The sequence below is a fragment of the Echinops telfairi genome, unplaced genomic scaffold (genome assembly GCF_000313985.2).
Source record: "Echinops telfairi isolate 266 unplaced genomic scaffold, ASM31398v2 ScPeMD7_70;HRSCAF=299, whole genome shotgun sequence".
Taxonomy (NCBI): domain Eukaryota; kingdom Metazoa; phylum Chordata; class Mammalia; order Afrosoricida; family Tenrecidae; genus Echinops; species Echinops telfairi.
The window spans coordinates 71,917,789-71,934,047 of record NW_022103968.1 but is presented as its reverse complement, the minus strand read 5'-3'; the positions used below and the strand labels follow the sequence as shown (position 1 = coordinate 71,934,047).

The window sequence follows — 16,259 nt, the reverse complement described above, 5'->3', positions numbered from 1 at the left end:
TCCAAAAGAGTGAGCTGTGCTGCTCCCTGGTCCCAGCACAGCCCCGCTTCCCAAGATCTCGGTGGGCACTCATGGGAAGAACAGACAGGCACTCCCATTTGAGGAAACTGAGTCTCAGAATGGTCCCAGGCCTACCCGAGAGGCACACTGGGGGAGGCAACCAATGCCCAATGCGTGATTCTTCCTCTGGCTGCTATTCGGGCAGGCGGGTGGGCTGCTGCCAGAAAGCTCTGATTCAGAACTTTCTAGTTGCAGGAGGCTGAGATGATCAAACGGTGCAAGCAGGAACCGAGAAAAAGTGGAAAGACTCCTAGACCCTCTTTGTCCTCGACAGGTGACTCAGCCATGCGAGCAGAGACCCGCTGGGAACATGGAGAGGGTGGCGGGTGGGGGAGAGCAGAGCACACACCATGCTGGGCATGAGGAGGAAGGGCACATCCCCCCCCAGGCCCACATCCCGAGCTCAGAGAGGAAGTAGTCCAGACCACTGTGGAGACTGAACAGCGTCTTCTGTCACCGAGCACCACCCTGGTACCAGGGACCCCCAGGGGACTCAGCTTTGCCTCAGTTTCCCTTATCTCGTGTAACTTTGAATAGAGACCCTGTTACAACACACCTGGTCCAGGTTCAGGCACCAGCCACAGGGTAGGCAGGAGTGGCTCACCTTCGGCTTGCCATTTGGGTTGGACTCAGGGAGGAGATGGCACACGCCAGTGGCTGGGCATCCATGCTGGACCCCCTGCTCCAGCCCTCCAGGAGCAGAGTGAGGCCTTGAAGTGCTAGGCCTTTGAATTCCCTGTCTCCATAGCAACACACAGGCACAAAGGGCTGGGCTAGCGAGCAGGCGACTGTGCAGGTTGGGAGGATGGAGGATATCTTTTATTTATGGGGAAGGGGAGGCAGGAAGCCTAGCTGCACACATGCCCACCGCCGCGCCATGTCTCAAGCTCCTGCCCCAGTGCCTGCCTGGTACATTGCCTGAGCTGCACACCTGGCCTGCCTGAAATCCCAGGTTCACTTGGGCAGGGGTGGCCCAGGCTGAGCCATTGGTGGCCATGGGGAGGATGAAGGGAACATACATCAGATTCATTGCCACTGATCTGACTTACGGCGACCCTCTTGGACAGAGAATGGTTTCCAAGGCTGTCCATCTTCACAGGAGCAGGATGGCATCATCTTTCTTCCAAAGAGCGGCTGGTGGGTCCGAACCACTGATCTTGTAGTTAGCAGCCTAATACTTAACCCATCACACCACCAGACGAAGAACCCAACTCATTGTTACCAAGTCGATGTCAACTCATCGTGACCGACAAGACAGGGTAAAGCTGCCCCTGTGAGTTTCCGAGACTGTCACTGCTTACTGGAATAGAAAACCCATTCTTTCACCAGCCGAAAGGCTGGTAGTTTCGAACTGTGGACCTTGCGGATCTTAGCCCGAAGCATAACCCACTACGCCATCAGGGCTCCCATCTAGGGGCTCCTTGTTTCATAGATGATCAAACCCAAGACCAAACCCACAGCCACCAAGTCAATTCCAACTCATAACAATCCCCTCAGACAGAGGAGAACTGTTCCCTAGGATTCCCAAAGTTATTTATCTTCACGAGAGCAGATGGCTTCATCGTTCTCCCAAAAAGCAGCTGGTGGGTCCGAACTGCTGACCTTAACCCACCATACGACCAAAGCTCCTTACTGCATAGATGACCACACTGACTGCCATCAAGTTGACTCCAGTTCACAGCAAGCTCAAGGTGGACTAGAACTGCTCCCGTGGGTTTCTGAGACTGTCATTCTGTACAAGTCCCGACAGCCTACCTTTCTCCCTCATTGCACCTGGAGGGTTTGAACCACTGACTTTCTGGTTAGTAGTCCAACACCACCCACCACACCACCAGACCTTCTTACTAGAAGGGAGCCGGGCATGTGGAGAGGTAGAGGTGGGGCAGGATGGCTTAGACACCACTGCCTGATGACCCTTGCCTCAGGTAGCTCTGGGTTCATTTAACCACCAAGCGTTGGATGCAGGGGACCCAAGTGGGTGCCTTGGGTAGGTGTCAGGGTCTGGGTGCTCTGTAGGGGAAGTCAAGCTTTGGGGTTGATGCTTGTTATGGGAGAGAGCATGCAGGTCTCCCAGCTTCTCTGGGGATCTGAGACTCTGCTGGGAGCCGCACTCAGCTCAGCCTTCCCACCTGGGGTGGGGGCTTCTGGAGGCCAGACACAGAATAGTGGGCCAGGGGCCAGGTCACAGGGGTGTGAGGTGCTGAGGGGTGCGACTCAAGTGGGATGGGGGTGGTGAGCCAGGATCTCCCAGGGAATCCCACTGTGTGGGAGGGATTTCCAGCCAGGCAGGGTGGGACAAGACTGCCTATGGCTATGGCGAGGCTGGGGTTCTCTCCCTCCACCTCACCTTGAGATCCGATCCCTGCTTTTCTGCTGTCCCTTGGGGATTTGGGGCTCTATCTTGCCTCAGGGCTTTTGCACTGGTTGCTCTGAAAGATGCCCCACCACCACCACCACATCCCCTGGCTTGGAGTCCTATCTCCCGCTCATTGCTGTAGGCTGGGGTCCTGCTTCCTTCCTGTGGGACCAGACAGACTCCTCGGGCGGGGTGACACCCAGTCTTACCCCTGCCTCAGCCCCTGGCTGCAGCCATCCTCCCCACCTTTACCTCTCTACGTGCCTGGCTCCCTTCTTCTAGTAAGAAGGTCTGGTGGTGTGGTGGGTGGTGTTGGACTACCAACCAGAAAGTCAGTGGCTCAAACCCTCCAGGTGCAATGAGGGAGAAAGGTAAGCTGTCGGGATCTGTACAGAATGACAGTCTCGGAAACCCACGGGAGCAGTTCTAGTCCACCTCGCAGCTGGCTGTGAACTGGAGTCAACTTGATGGCAGTGGGTTTGGTTGTCAGTTCAATAAGGATCCCTGGTGGCACAGAGGGTTAAGCCTGGGGGCCCTTAAGTCTGCAGCTGGACCACCTGAGGCGGGTGGAGCTCTGGGTACGGAGATGGCATGGGGCTTGCAGGAGCCGACGGGCACCTTCGTGGGGTCCCGGGCATCTGTGGCTGGCTTGGTCTCACGTGATCATTGGGGACCACACAACCTGCTCCCTCTGGAGGCAGCAGGACTTGCAAGGAGCTGCAGGGAGCCAATTATTCCCCAAGGCAAGCTGGCTGCTGGTAATTGGGAAGATAAGCTTTTAAGGGTGTCAGGCTGGTGCAAGCGAGCACTGGGGTGCGTCTGCCCGCATCCGGGACTTGGGACTCGGTGGCCCAGACACGCCCGAAGCCTAATTGAGGCCCCTTCCCCCCTATCCTTCAGCCCTGGTGCTGTGGGGGCAGAGAGGCTTCTCCTGGGCACTGAGTCTGGGATCCTGAAAATGAAACTGGTGGCTGAGGTGCCCCCTCTGCCTAGCCAGGAGCATGCTCCCCGGCCCCCCTCCACCCCCTCCTCTGGTGTGCTTTTGTCTTCTCCGAAGTTCACCTCCACTGCAGAGGCTTCTCCTTGAAGAAGGAAGACCTCAGGATCCCATCCTGCAGGACACGGCGTCCTCAGCCAACCCCTTGCCCTCCTGTCCATTTTGACTCACAGCCCCCCCACCCCATAGGATGGCGGGGAACTGCCCCAGGGCATTTCCACAACAGGCCATCTTCATGGAGGCAGAAGCCCTTACTGCTGTCCCTAGGTGCAGCTGGTGGTTCAAACTGCCAACCTTGCGGTTAGTAGCCCCCCACCTAGCCCACAGTGGCCAGAGCTGAGCAAGAGGCAAGGGAAGACTCAAAGGCGTGAGTTGTCACACACCCTCCTGTGGCAGACAAACATGGCCCTACACTGTCCCCCTGTTGGCCCTGCCCTGCAGGGGGCAGGGGGGCTCCAGGTCAGTGTCCCCCACGCAGACCTTCCTCTCACAAAACCCACACTAGGAGAGAGGAGGGAAGGCTCTGCGGCTGCAGACCTGGCTCCCTCTCCCATAAGCAGCAAGTTGAAGGCTTGCTACTTCATGGATTTGCCTCCTGCCCCTCACTGCAAGGCAGGGATGAGGGGTAACTATTGAGGGATGAGACCACTTGGCAAAGAGTCTGTTGAGGGTGTTGTCACCCCAGAAGGGCCAGAACGACCCATGTAGGGGTCTTCAGATGCACACCTCAGGCACCAGGGGCTGAGTAGGGGTAGGGGTGTGTGGGCAGAGATGAAAATGGTGTTAGATAGTGGTGGGTACCAAGTCAGGCAGGAGGCTGGGTGGGCGTGGTCCCAGGGAGAGTTGAGACACTAGGTAGAGTCATTGGAGATGATACACAGATGGAGAGGGAAGGAGGTCTGGTGTTGGGGGGAGGGGAGAAGGAAAAGGAGGACTCAGAGACAAATTTGGGGACACCACCCCTAGATTTAAGGAGCCCAGTGGTGCAGCAGGTTCAGGCTGCTGATGGAAAGGTTGGTGGTTCGAATACATGAATGACTCCTTGAGAGAAAAGACGAGATGACTTGCTTCTATGAAGACCCACAGTCTCAGACCCTGTAGGGGCAATTCTGCTCTGTCCCACACAGGAGCCGCGAGTCAGAATTGCTTTGATGATGGTGGGGACCCTTGAAGCTGAGGGAAATGATCCAGCTGAGCCCCGCCTTATGTGCAAGAACTATGGAAAGGCCTGGCTGAGCTCCTGGTGCTCAGAGGACATGTCTGGTCATTTAGAACTTCCCATGGTTGCAGCCTGTGGCTGGCCACCTCTGTCCAAGCCTTCCTGCCCTCATGAGAAGTCAGACCCTAAAGATGCTGCTGCTCATGCCTCTGTCCATAAGGCTCTGTCTGTGAGGTTGACAGCACCCCAGACAGAGGCTGCCGGTGGAGGTGCAGGAGGGGTATGGGTGCAGCAGGGAAGTCATTCACGGGGCCTCGGAATGTTGCTCTCTGAGCTTCATCTTGCTCTCTGAGGCCCCGGTTCCCTGGCTTCTGGCTGGGCCAGGACAGCCTCCCGCAAAGTAACCCCTGGGAGTCCCATGATGCAGCAGGAAAGAGGTCTGATGGGGAGGTGGTCTGTCTGGAACAAAGGGAGACCTCACCCTGGCAGCAAGCAGTGGGCAGCCAGGTAAGCTCCTTGGAATTCGTGGGTACTAGGGCTAGAAGGGCAAACAGCAAGAGAACAAGGTGCCAGGAGGCTCCTTATGGGCTTCAGGCCACTAAAAGGTGGGGGAGGGGTGCTCAAATCACTAGCATGTCACCTCCTTCTCAGAGGAACCCCCAGCCCCACCCCAGGGCAGGGACAGAGCTGCGCTTACCCTACAAGTAAACTGTGCAGTACTCTGTGGCCCTCTGCCGCCATCTGCTGGCTGCATCGAACCACTGCGGGCTTGCTGTGTTCCTTGTGTCCGGAGTCCCTGAGTCACGCAGACTGAAGTTCCGAGCAAGGCTTTCTGGGAGCTTTAGGCGGGAACCTGAGGGGCTCGGGAGTCGCCAGAGCCGTGTATGGTGGGCGCCTGACCTGCCAGGTTCTGGAGCCCATGCTGCTCCTTTGACCACCCATGTCATGGAGATTGAGTAACAGATCTGGGGTGTGTCCCCTAACAACAGAAGGATCCTCCACATGGCCACAACCTAGGGACAAGGTACCGTGGACACCTAACTCTGTGGCTCTCAGTTCCAGGAACTGTGTCCCCCTCTGCCCCATCACATAGGGACCTCCTAGGCCCGCCCTCCATGGGGCTCTACTGTAAGTCCTCAGCAAAGAACAGTATGTTCAGGGGACAAGACCACACAATTAGAGTAGAACCCTGGACCTTGACGCTAATCCTTTCTAGAAGGAGTGTCGACCTGCGATGCAGTCAAGTTCCGAATCAATTTTTCCCATAATAACTGAAAACGGATGAATTCATTTTCAACCACCAAGTTTTTATCCTAACCTTGCATTTTTATACAAACATTGCACAGAAACTTCAAAGTCAGTAAGTTCAGAGTTAAATAATATAGTTTAGATAGGAAACACAACATTAAAGAAGTTTTTCACAACTACATTCCTGGAGGCTGATGAGGATCTGAATCTGCGGACACGGATGTGGAGAGGAGGTGTGGACAGAGAGAGTTGTTGTTTGGGAGGGGAATCCCCTTCCATAAAATCAACTGGTAGCTGCTTTTCAGGAGTTTTTTCCCTTCTTTCCCTTTTTTCACTGGGACCTGGCTGGCTTTCTCTTTTTAAAAAAACCCTGTCTAATGTGGCCTGCTGTTGGCGTTTCCTTAACTGTTTCCGAAAAGGGTTTACTAAATCATCATCAATAATAGCGGCAACACAATTAACCAGTTCCTTAGCATGACGATTCTTTTCAAAAAACTATTTCTGAGGACCCATGTGTTTTTTTGTATCTAAAAACAGTACAAAAAGCCACAAAAACTAAGAAAAGTATAGCAAAATGCTTGGAACACAGCCGCAAAAGGTTTAAACAAAGCATACTAAAAATGCTAACTAACACCGAGTGACGGAAGCACAAACTGCTTTTGTTTACAAAAATCACGTCATCGGGTCAGATTCCGATGTTCTGTTTGAGCTCTGATGCAAAATTTCCCCTACATTTCGCATTGAAACCTACGTGTGTGGAGTACTGATGAGGGTCTCCTACTGGGTTCTACTGTACATGATTTGATGGCAACCTTTCTCTGTGTGCCCTGGGGCTCTGGAATTTGAGAAGGAAAAAAAAAGAACATCATCTATTTTAATGGTATTTAATACGTGCAATTAAAATTGGGCTGCCCCCGGACACAGCTGTGTGATGAGACTCAAACTTCAACAAAGGAGTCTGTTCGGAGTGAGCTTAATCCCTGGGACACTGCCCTGGCCCTGCCCGGCCAGAGTCAGCCTGCACGTGGACTAGTGGGTAGGGCTGGAGCTGGGGTGGGCGAAGGAGGGGAGGGACCAGGGGAACAGGAGATGCAGCACAGCGAGATCCATGGACGTTGTTGTTGTGAGTTGTTGTTGTTAATGGCTGTCGTTGTTGTTGTGAGTTGTCATTGAGTCCATTCCAGCTTGTAGGGATTTCTCTGTACAAAGGAACAAAACACTGCCTGGCCCCGGACCACTCTCACAATCGTTGCTATGCCTGAGCCCATTGTCGCAGCCACTGTGCCGATCCATCGCATCAATGGTCTTCCTCTTTATCCCTGCCCTTCACCTTTACCAAGTATGACGTTCTTTTCCAGGGACTGGTACTTCCCCGAAGACAGGTTTGTTCACTCTTTTGGTAGTCTGTGATATATTCATGGGAACCCCGGTGGCATAGTGGTTACGAGTTGGGCTGCTAATCACAAGGTCAGCAGTTCGAGACTACCAGCTGTTCTGTGGGAGAAAGAATGAGGCTTTCTATACTTTGGATTTGTTGTCAAGAGAGGCGGTTGTGGAGAAGGATGTTGTGCTTGTTAAAGTAGAGGAACAGCCGAGAAGAGGAGGGTTCTCGACTACATGGATTGACACGGTGGCTGCAACAATGGTGTGGTAGTTAAGTTTTTTGTGCCAACATGGCTCCAGTAAGAAGATATGGGTGGAGTTCAGCCTGTCAATCAGCTCACAGCTTGATGACCTCATTTGGAGGTGTGACTGAGACAAATGACTCTCTGGAGGGGGGCCTCTCTCTCTCTCTCTGCTTCACCTTCCTGCTGGTGAGTCAGTCACTCAGGGATCTTCTGGAGGCCTGCCCAACCCCTGGAGATGCGTCCACCACCATTGGATCCACAAGACTTTGCACCCACCAGTCTGTGATCTTCCTGAATTTTGCATCATTGCTTGTGGCTGAGATGAGCTGAATAGGGATTTATGGACTTGAGTTGGACTGGCTGGGAGGTTTGCCTGATATACAATGATTTCTTTCTTTCCCATCGATGAGTGCCACTGGTTTTGTTTCTCTAGTCAACTCGGCCTAACACAAATGGGCTCAACCCTAAGAACAATTGTGAGAATGGTACAGGACTGGACATGTGCTTGGTTCTGTTGAACATAGGATTGCTATGAGTTAGAATCAACTCAACGACGACTACAGCAACAATTCGCATTAAGAGAGACAGCCTCAGAGACCCACAGGGCAGTTCTTCCCTGTCCTGTAGGGCTGCTATGAGTTGGAATCGACTCAGTGGCAGTGGGTTCGCTTTGGTTTGGGGATGGCAACGCACTAGTTTCCACCAACACCAGAATTCAAGAGCCTTGATTCTGCTTCCGTCTTCCTTACTCAGTGCCAGCTTTCACATGCAGAAGAGGCCACTGAACAGACCGCGGCTGGGCCAGGCAGACCTTAGTGTCATCTCCTCACCTGAGCATGCCATTGACTTTCTGCAACACATCTCCTCTGGGATTAGCCCTTTTCTCTCCTGACTGCTGCCTTCATGGGCACTGATTATCCACCCACGGTCAAGGAAATCTTGGACAACTTCGGTTGTTTTCTCTGCTTGTCACGGTGCTGGTAATTGGTCCAGTTGGGAGGATTGGGGTTAGGTTTTGTTTTGTATTTTTATTGCCGGGTAATCCATACTGAAGTCTTGGACCCTCCTCAGGAGAGTGCTTCAAGCCCTCTTCACTGTCAGCCAGCAAGGTTGAGTTGTCCGTTACTACTGGTGGCCAACGAGTCTTCCTCTAAGTCTGATGCCACATTCTTCAAACAGTCCAGTTTATCAGATTATCTGCTCAGCCTACAGATTAAATATGCATACTGACAGGATGCAACCCTGACCGTGAACCACAGAACCGTAAAGAACACAATATTTTCCTGACCATAAACCACATAGTACTCCCTTGGACTGTCCCTGGGCCTGGCCACAGGCTCTGCATGACCACAAGGGAGTGTTCTGGAATGCTCATTCTTTGCGAGTCGCAGAGACTAGCTCTTTGCAGAAGTAGAAACACTCTTCTTTCTCCCAGGATTAACTGATGGTTTTGGACTGCGCACGTGGCATTGGGCAACCACTCGGCCACCAGGGCTCCTCTTTCTTCGAGACAGTCTTCATATTTTGTCATGACTCACACAGTCACATGCCTTGGCATAGCCAATAAAACTCAGGTAAATATCTTTCCATTGATGTTGGCCATGACAGCCCTTGTTCCTCAACCACTTCTGAATCTGGCTTGGATTTCTAGCAGTTCCCTGTGGATAGACTGCTGTACTTGTTTTACAGTTCTCTTCAGCAAAATGCGACCTGCATGTGACATTAATGTCATTGTTCAAGGGTTTCCACAGTCTGTTGGATCAACATTGCTGATTGATTGATTGGTTGGAACGAGCGCAGAGCCGCCAGGGCTTCCAGATGCCTTGACTGAGATGAGCGAGGGCAAACAGCTTTGCGGCTGTTCGCTGAAGCCTTCCCATGGGTGCTGGGCACCTCCCGGAGCCTCGTTTGGCAAATGCCTTCAGTGCAGCCGGGACTTCTGTCCTCCACACCGCCCGGTCCTGATGATGTGTGACCCCTGAAAGGTTTGAACAGCAACCAGTTGTTTCAGGGGCCGGGGTTCTTTTTTTTTTCTTCTCCATGATTACAAGGGTTTATTCATGGGGAAAAACATTGTAAATTATCAAAGGCTCGTGAGGGAGGGGAAAAAATAAGGAGCCGATACCAAGGGCCTAAGTAGAAAGAAAATGCTCTGAAAACGATGATGTGCAAATGTGCTTGACACAATGGATATATGTATGGATTTGTTAGATCTCGGGGGAGAGATACCCTGGTCCTTGGCTTCACACGAGAAAGAATCCACCCCAAAGCCTGGCTTGTGATCCAAGTGGGTTTATAGAGAATAGAAGTGGCATTAGTGCGTGGGACCGGCTCAGGGGCCGCAGCCCGGCCATGCTGCACTGTGTCGGAGCCCCTGGAGGAGAGAGCGCCAGCGAAAACCTTTGGCTTTCAGGGGCCCTGTTGGGAGGCGTGGTCGACGATACTGGTCGACCCCATTGGCTGAATCAAATTCACCTGGCTTAGATGGGCCAATCCAGGTGTACCACCCACTTAGGTGTACACGCCCACCCTCACCCTCACCCTGGCCAGGAGCTCAAAGCTAACATTTCCCCCCTGAAGAAGTATGGACCCAAATCTTTGGGGTAGTGGGCAACGACATCTCTAGCTACTTCCTGCTGACAAAAGGGGCAGAGTGGGGCGTTGGGCCCACACCCTTCCTACTCTGTGGGAAGGGGTTGTCCTCTCGGGGCCCAGGATGGATGAGGTTGGGGTGGTCCAGGAGCTGGTGGTCCTGAATCTGGCACACTTGGTTCAGAGACTTTGGCACCCTGAGAACTTCTGGGAGAAACGAGCAAAACGGGAGGGTTTAGGTGAGAAAAGGGTAAAGTTGTGAGATGGCAGTGCACTAACCCTTGGCGGTGGGTTAGTGCCACAGTTAGTTTAGAAAGAGGGAATCTTAGGACTGACAGGCATGAGTGTTTGTTCACTGTAAGCACAGGAACTGGGTAAAAGCACTCACTGGTTTAAAAAGGCTGTGATGGGCCTGAGGCAGACTCTCTGTGGAGCCCTTATCTGTCCTGGGGTGGCAGTGAACACCCCCCCTCCCAGCAACTCTCAGGGGTGCTGGTCTGTATGCTCCGCTTCTGAGGGGTCTGGGTGCAACAGCTTCCGCAGTTACACCTGTGAATGGTGCCAGGGCCCAGGGAAGAAGGTTAGGACAGGAGAGGCAGCCCAGCATCTAGCAGGACCTCCACTGACCTTGCTGCCACCAGACCCACTACAGCTCTCCTGCGGCTTCGCTGGCTGGGCAGGGCCAGTCTTCAGTGAGCAGCTGCTCACTGGCCTGTGGGCACCCTCCCTCCTGGCTTTCTGCCATAGGACAAGGGACACACTGGTGGCCAGCCTGCTTGCTGGGATGGCACGGGCCTGAGGTGGGCCTCTGCTAGCTAGGGCAGTTCCGTGCCCAGTGGCCCAGTGCCTGACACACATGGCAGGTGCCATGGTTCTACAAAGTCATTCAGCTTCTTTTGCCCATGGCAGCCTTCACGAGAGTCTTGAATGTTTCTTTCAAGTCCATCCACGTGAGTTATGCTGACTGGGGTTTCCCTCCAGGTTTTCTAACTCCACTTAAAGCCCCTTTTGCGAGGACACTTTCCTTGGTCATCTGGAGCCAGCCGTCCTTTGAAATGTCCGGCTCTGCTCGCCTGCGTCCTCGTCTCCTCCTTTTGCTTTGGGGATTCTACATTTCAGTCGCTCTCGACGTCAACTTGGGTCTGTTTAAGTGGCCATTTTTGCCATGCCCCTAAGGTCACCCCTCAGCTCATCTTCCCCCCTAGGAGCACCTGGTAAGATTCCAAATGCCTGACCTGCGGTCAGCACTCCGACATGTGTCCCTCAGCGCCACAAGGGCTCCTGCTGTAGAACTCGGAACAATCTCATCACCCTCAAGTCGATGCCGACTCACAGCAACCGTATGGGGCAGGATGGAACTGCCCCTGTGGGCTTCTGAGACTGTCCCTCTTTCTGGGAGTGGAAAGCCCCATCCTTCTCCCACAGAGCAGCTGGTGGTTATGAACTGCTGACCTTGCAGATTGCAGTCCAAGTAAGCACTCTGCCACCGGGGACCACTTGATCCTGTGAAGATCAGCAGACTCCAAAATCCTATACAGGCTCTCTCATTGGGTTGGAATGGACTCCACAGCAGTGGGTTTGGTGTTTTGGTCTGGTGTCTACAAAAATCAGGTGCTAGCATTAGAATCAAGAATAGAATGAACTTTCCATAATATAAGGTGGTGCATGTAAGGCCTCCACGGTCCCGCTAAGAGGTTGAGGCCAGGGCTTGGGATGGTCTGGGGCAGGCTTCTGGGACTGCCAGGGAGGCTACGGCGAGGCTGGTGCAGGTACTGGCTCCATCATAGAACTTTGAGTGTCTGTTACAAAAAGGTGTTTGGGTGGCATAGCGATAGGCTGCTAACTCCAGTCAGTCAGCACTTCAAAACCACTAGCTGCTCCAAAGGAGAAAGACAAGACGTTCTACTCCCATGAAGAGTTACAGTCTTGGAAGCTCAGAGGGGCAGTTCATCCTGTGCTATAGGGTTGCTATAGGGTTGGCTCGGCGGGGGTGAATTTGGTTTTGGGTTTCGATTATATGTCTCCCGTCTACTAAAGCTTCTGAGCTGAACCCTCTGAACTAGGGCCTCTCCTACCTGCACCTTTACCACCCGAGGGGTGGAACCTTCCCATCATGTTCTAGGCCCCATCTCTGCCCTCAGTCTGTCCCCCCACCCCTACCCCGGGCTCTTCCCACCTACCACGGTCCTGGGGGACTTTCAGGAGGTTGCATGGGATGGGCAGTGCTCACACCTGAGGCTCAGTCCCTGGAGAAGACTTAGTGACTCTGAGACCCATGCCAGCATCCAGCACCCATGCTAGATGTCCTGCCCAGGCCTTCTTCCAGCCTCTTCTGCTTCCTCTTAAATACAGGGTGGGAACACAGAACCAGGATGAAGCACCTGTGCTCACCTGCACTTTGGCTTATGCCTCTTGATCAGGGTCCCTAGGTGAGTGGATGTCAGAGCCCCATCCTTGCACACTTGCTCACTCTTTCACACACACACACACACACACACACACACACACACACACACACGGGCCCTACTGGCACTGATGTCTGTGGTCCCATTTCTTAGCTCTAACCCAGTGATGGGTGACCCAACAAATTAGGGAAGCATGAGTTTCCTGGTACTTAGTTACTAATCAAAGTCAGCAAATACTTCCACATTCCCCCCACACTACCACACGACCCAAGGTTCTGCTTCTTGGTCTGGCTGGCATCCATCTCCCTTCCGATCTCATAGCACCTTTCCACAGAATCCATGCCTCCTTTCTAATCTGCCATCCCCAACAGGGAGGGAGGACCCAGAAAATAAGGTAAGCACAGCTTTCCTTGTGCTTACTTACTGATTTGTGGTGAACAGTTTCACAAACCCACGTCACATTATTCACTAGTGATGAGGAAGAAAGCATGCTTACCTGGGTGTTTTAGACCAGGTTGACTAGACAACAAATCCAGAGACACTCATATGTATGTAAGAGAGAACTTTATGTCACAAAGTAATTATACATCAATAAAACATCCTAGCCCAGTCCAGATCAAGTCTATAAGTTCGACATTAGCCCTTAAGTCCGACATTAGCCCATGAATTCCTCTTCAGACTCATATAGTCACATGCAAATGATGTCAAATGCAGGAAAATCACAGGCCAGTGGGTGCAAAGTCTTGTGGATCCAATGGTGGTGGACACATCACAGGGCTATGGCTGCCATTAGCATGGCTCCCTGTGGCTTGTCAACAGGAATGTGTAGCAGAGAGAGAGAGAGAGTCCTGCTTCCTGGGAGGAAGACAGGAAGTTCCCAGAATCCTCATACGAAGACCACACCCCCAAGGAGGGATCATCAGGCTGTGGCCTGATAGACAGGCTAGACTCCACCCCTTCACATTTTTATCAAGTTGACATGAAAATTTGTAACTACCACACTGGGCTTTGGGGAAATCCACCCCTTTTCCACTGGCTGCAAGGACTGACTGGGGTGGGGGAGGCAATCACAGGGTCACCATGGAGTGAATGGCTTCTGTATGTAGGGGCCTCTCAGCAGGTAGGCCCCACCCAGAGGGCAAGGCCGGTGGCACCTGGAACCCAGAAGAACAGAGAGTTCCAGGCCTCTAAAGACAACAACAAACCAAATCAAACTCACTGCCATGGCGTCACTTCTGACTCACATCAGCCCTACAGGACAGGGTAGAACTGCCCCTGTGAGCTTCTGAGACTAACTCTTTAAGGGAGAAGGAAGGTCCATCTTTCTCCAGCAGAGTGGCTGGTGGTTTTGAACTGCTGACTTTGTGGATCGCAGCCCAATGAGTAACTGCTATGCCACCAGGGCTCCTTGGCTACCTGCCACAAAGGACAGATTGTACCAGCTGGAGGGCTCAGAGCACACACCACAGAGGTGGAGTGTCAGCCACCTGGTCCCCATGCCATAGGCCTGGAGTCTAACTTTTCAGGTGATTTAGGGAATGCTCGTGAGCAGCTGGCAAAGGGCATCCATTCAGCCAGACTGTACACCACCCTGAAAGGAGCAGGGAGGCAGTGCATGCAGCCTTGCCTGCAGGCCCAGCAATGCAGAGCAACTCCCGTAGGGACAGACAGCTTCACATTACAGAACAATGGCATTCAATGACCACAGACACAGTGCTTAAGAAATCCAGCGAAGGCTTAAACCCAAACCAAACCAAGCTCACCGCTAGTGAATCAATGTCCACTCAGAGGGACCCTATAGGACAGGGTAGAACTACCCCTTTGGGTTTCCAAGACTGTTGCTCTTTATGGGAGTAGAAAGTCTCATCTTTCTTCCAAGGAGCAGCTTAGCTGGTGGCTTTGAACAGCTGACCATGAGATTAGCAACCCAACGTGTACCCACAATGCCACCAGGGCTCCTATGGTGTCAGTGAAGGAGATTGGATATAACATGGATGACCAGAAGAGCGAACAGGTCTTAGAAGTCTAGTCTGGATGCTCTTTATTTATATGTATTTATTAACTGAATATGACATATAAATTTTATGGATTATGCAATTGTCAATGAGTAGGGGTCAGCCTGTGCTGGGGTTCCTCAGTACCGTGGGCACCCTCCCACCCTGGGCCCACCATGTCAGAGGTGGTCTCCTTGGGGGAGGGTTCTGGGGCTGCTCCTTGTGTCTGTGCTACCTGGGCTCCTGGGAGAGCGCCCCAACCCCAATCACTGGGCTCCCCCACGGGACCTCACCTGCCTGCTCACCTTGGGGCCCTGGAATTCCAGTGACGGCTGCTGCCCAAAGAACAGCGTGAGCGATCCTGGGCTGGGCTGTGCCTTTGGTGGAGCTATACACGGCAGCCCCATGGGCTTTGTGCTGAACAGGGGTTTGCTGGGCAAAAATGAGGCTGCATTCTCCAAGAGGAGGCAGACAAGAAGTCACTGCAGTCAGAGCAACAGCTGGCCCTATTGATTCAGCAGCTGGCCCAGACAGAGTAGCTCCTCAACAACCTAATGGCCCAGCTGGACCCCTTTTGAGTGTGGGAGGACTGGCTGGAGCACAGCAGGAGCTTCTGAACACAACACTGCAGACCAGTCACCAGCTGCCACCAGAGAACGGACTGGAGCAGTGCGTGGAGGTTCCAGAGGCAGCATACCTTTTCCTGAGGACTTCTATAGATGGGGGCTGGTGACGCCCTGGCCTGGAAGGAGCCCGTCAGCCAGAGCACAAGACAGGGAACCTAGCCACTGCCTGGGAAGCAGAGCAGGAGCTCCAGAGAAGCAGCTGCACAGCACAGCAAAGGGCCCTCTGGGAAAGCAGGAGGGTCAGCAGCTGAAGGTTTAGTAAACAAAACCTATTCTTCAGGGCGGGGTGGGGTGGGGGAATAAAGTAGACTTCTGGGAAGATGGTGACTGAGTAACACATACCAGGCAGACTCCACAGAAGTCAGCCTAGGAGAGTTGCTTAGAGGGAAACTTCTGGATCACAGAAGGAGCATCTTAAAGATCAGTAGGCACAGAGCCACAAGGTTTTGAGGGACTGGGGGCTTTTGGTGTACCATAGTGGAGGCCGGCTAGGGCTTGATCTTAGCCCACCACTGTCTTGGCCAGAGCCGGGACCATTTGGAGCCCCTGCAGGGGCTTAATCTCAACACAGCCACAGCTTGTCCCAGCCTGGCTCCGGGCAGGGACTCAACCCTTGTAGTCCCATGGCCTGGGATCGGGGCTCAGCTACATTGTTACTTTTGTTTCCCTCTCTTCTCTCTATCCCCCCACAGTCTTGGCTGGCTGCGCAGGGGCTTTTTCTCAACACAGCCACAGCTTTCTGCTGCCGCCTCCTCGAGGCAGAGACTAAACCCTTGAAGCTCCAGGGCAGGGATCTGGGTTCAGCTACATTGTTACTTTTGCTTCCCTCTCTACTCTCTGTCCCCGCACAGTCTCAGTGGCTTACTTTTTAATTTTTTTCCTCCTCTTTGTCTCTTTCCTGTTCTCTCACACTCCACTGCCCACCTCCAGACCACTCCCCTTACCCTAGGGCATTTATTCCTGCCCTACAACCAGCTAGGTGAGCTCCACCCTGTGCAGCTAGTCCGAGGCTAGGAAAAGTCCTGCTGACCTCCACCAGGGCATACTCCACCCAACTTCTTACCCGGGAATTCCTGCCTGTGTGCCTGGGGGAGCTCTTATTTTTCCTCTGTTGTCCCACGTGACTGAGGGAACTTCCTCCCACCTACCTTAGTGCCTCACAAGGCCTAAGGCAGCTCGGCCAACACTCGTCAA

At 53.2% G+C, this 16,259-nt stretch overlaps 1 pseudogene; it reads left to right on the top strand.

The window, feature by feature from the left end:
* The first annotated feature begins 14,435 nt into the window (after positions 1-14,435).
* Positions 14,436-15,316, top strand: LOC101650635 (annotated as a pseudogene).
* Positions 15,317-16,259: the final 943 nt, after the last annotated feature.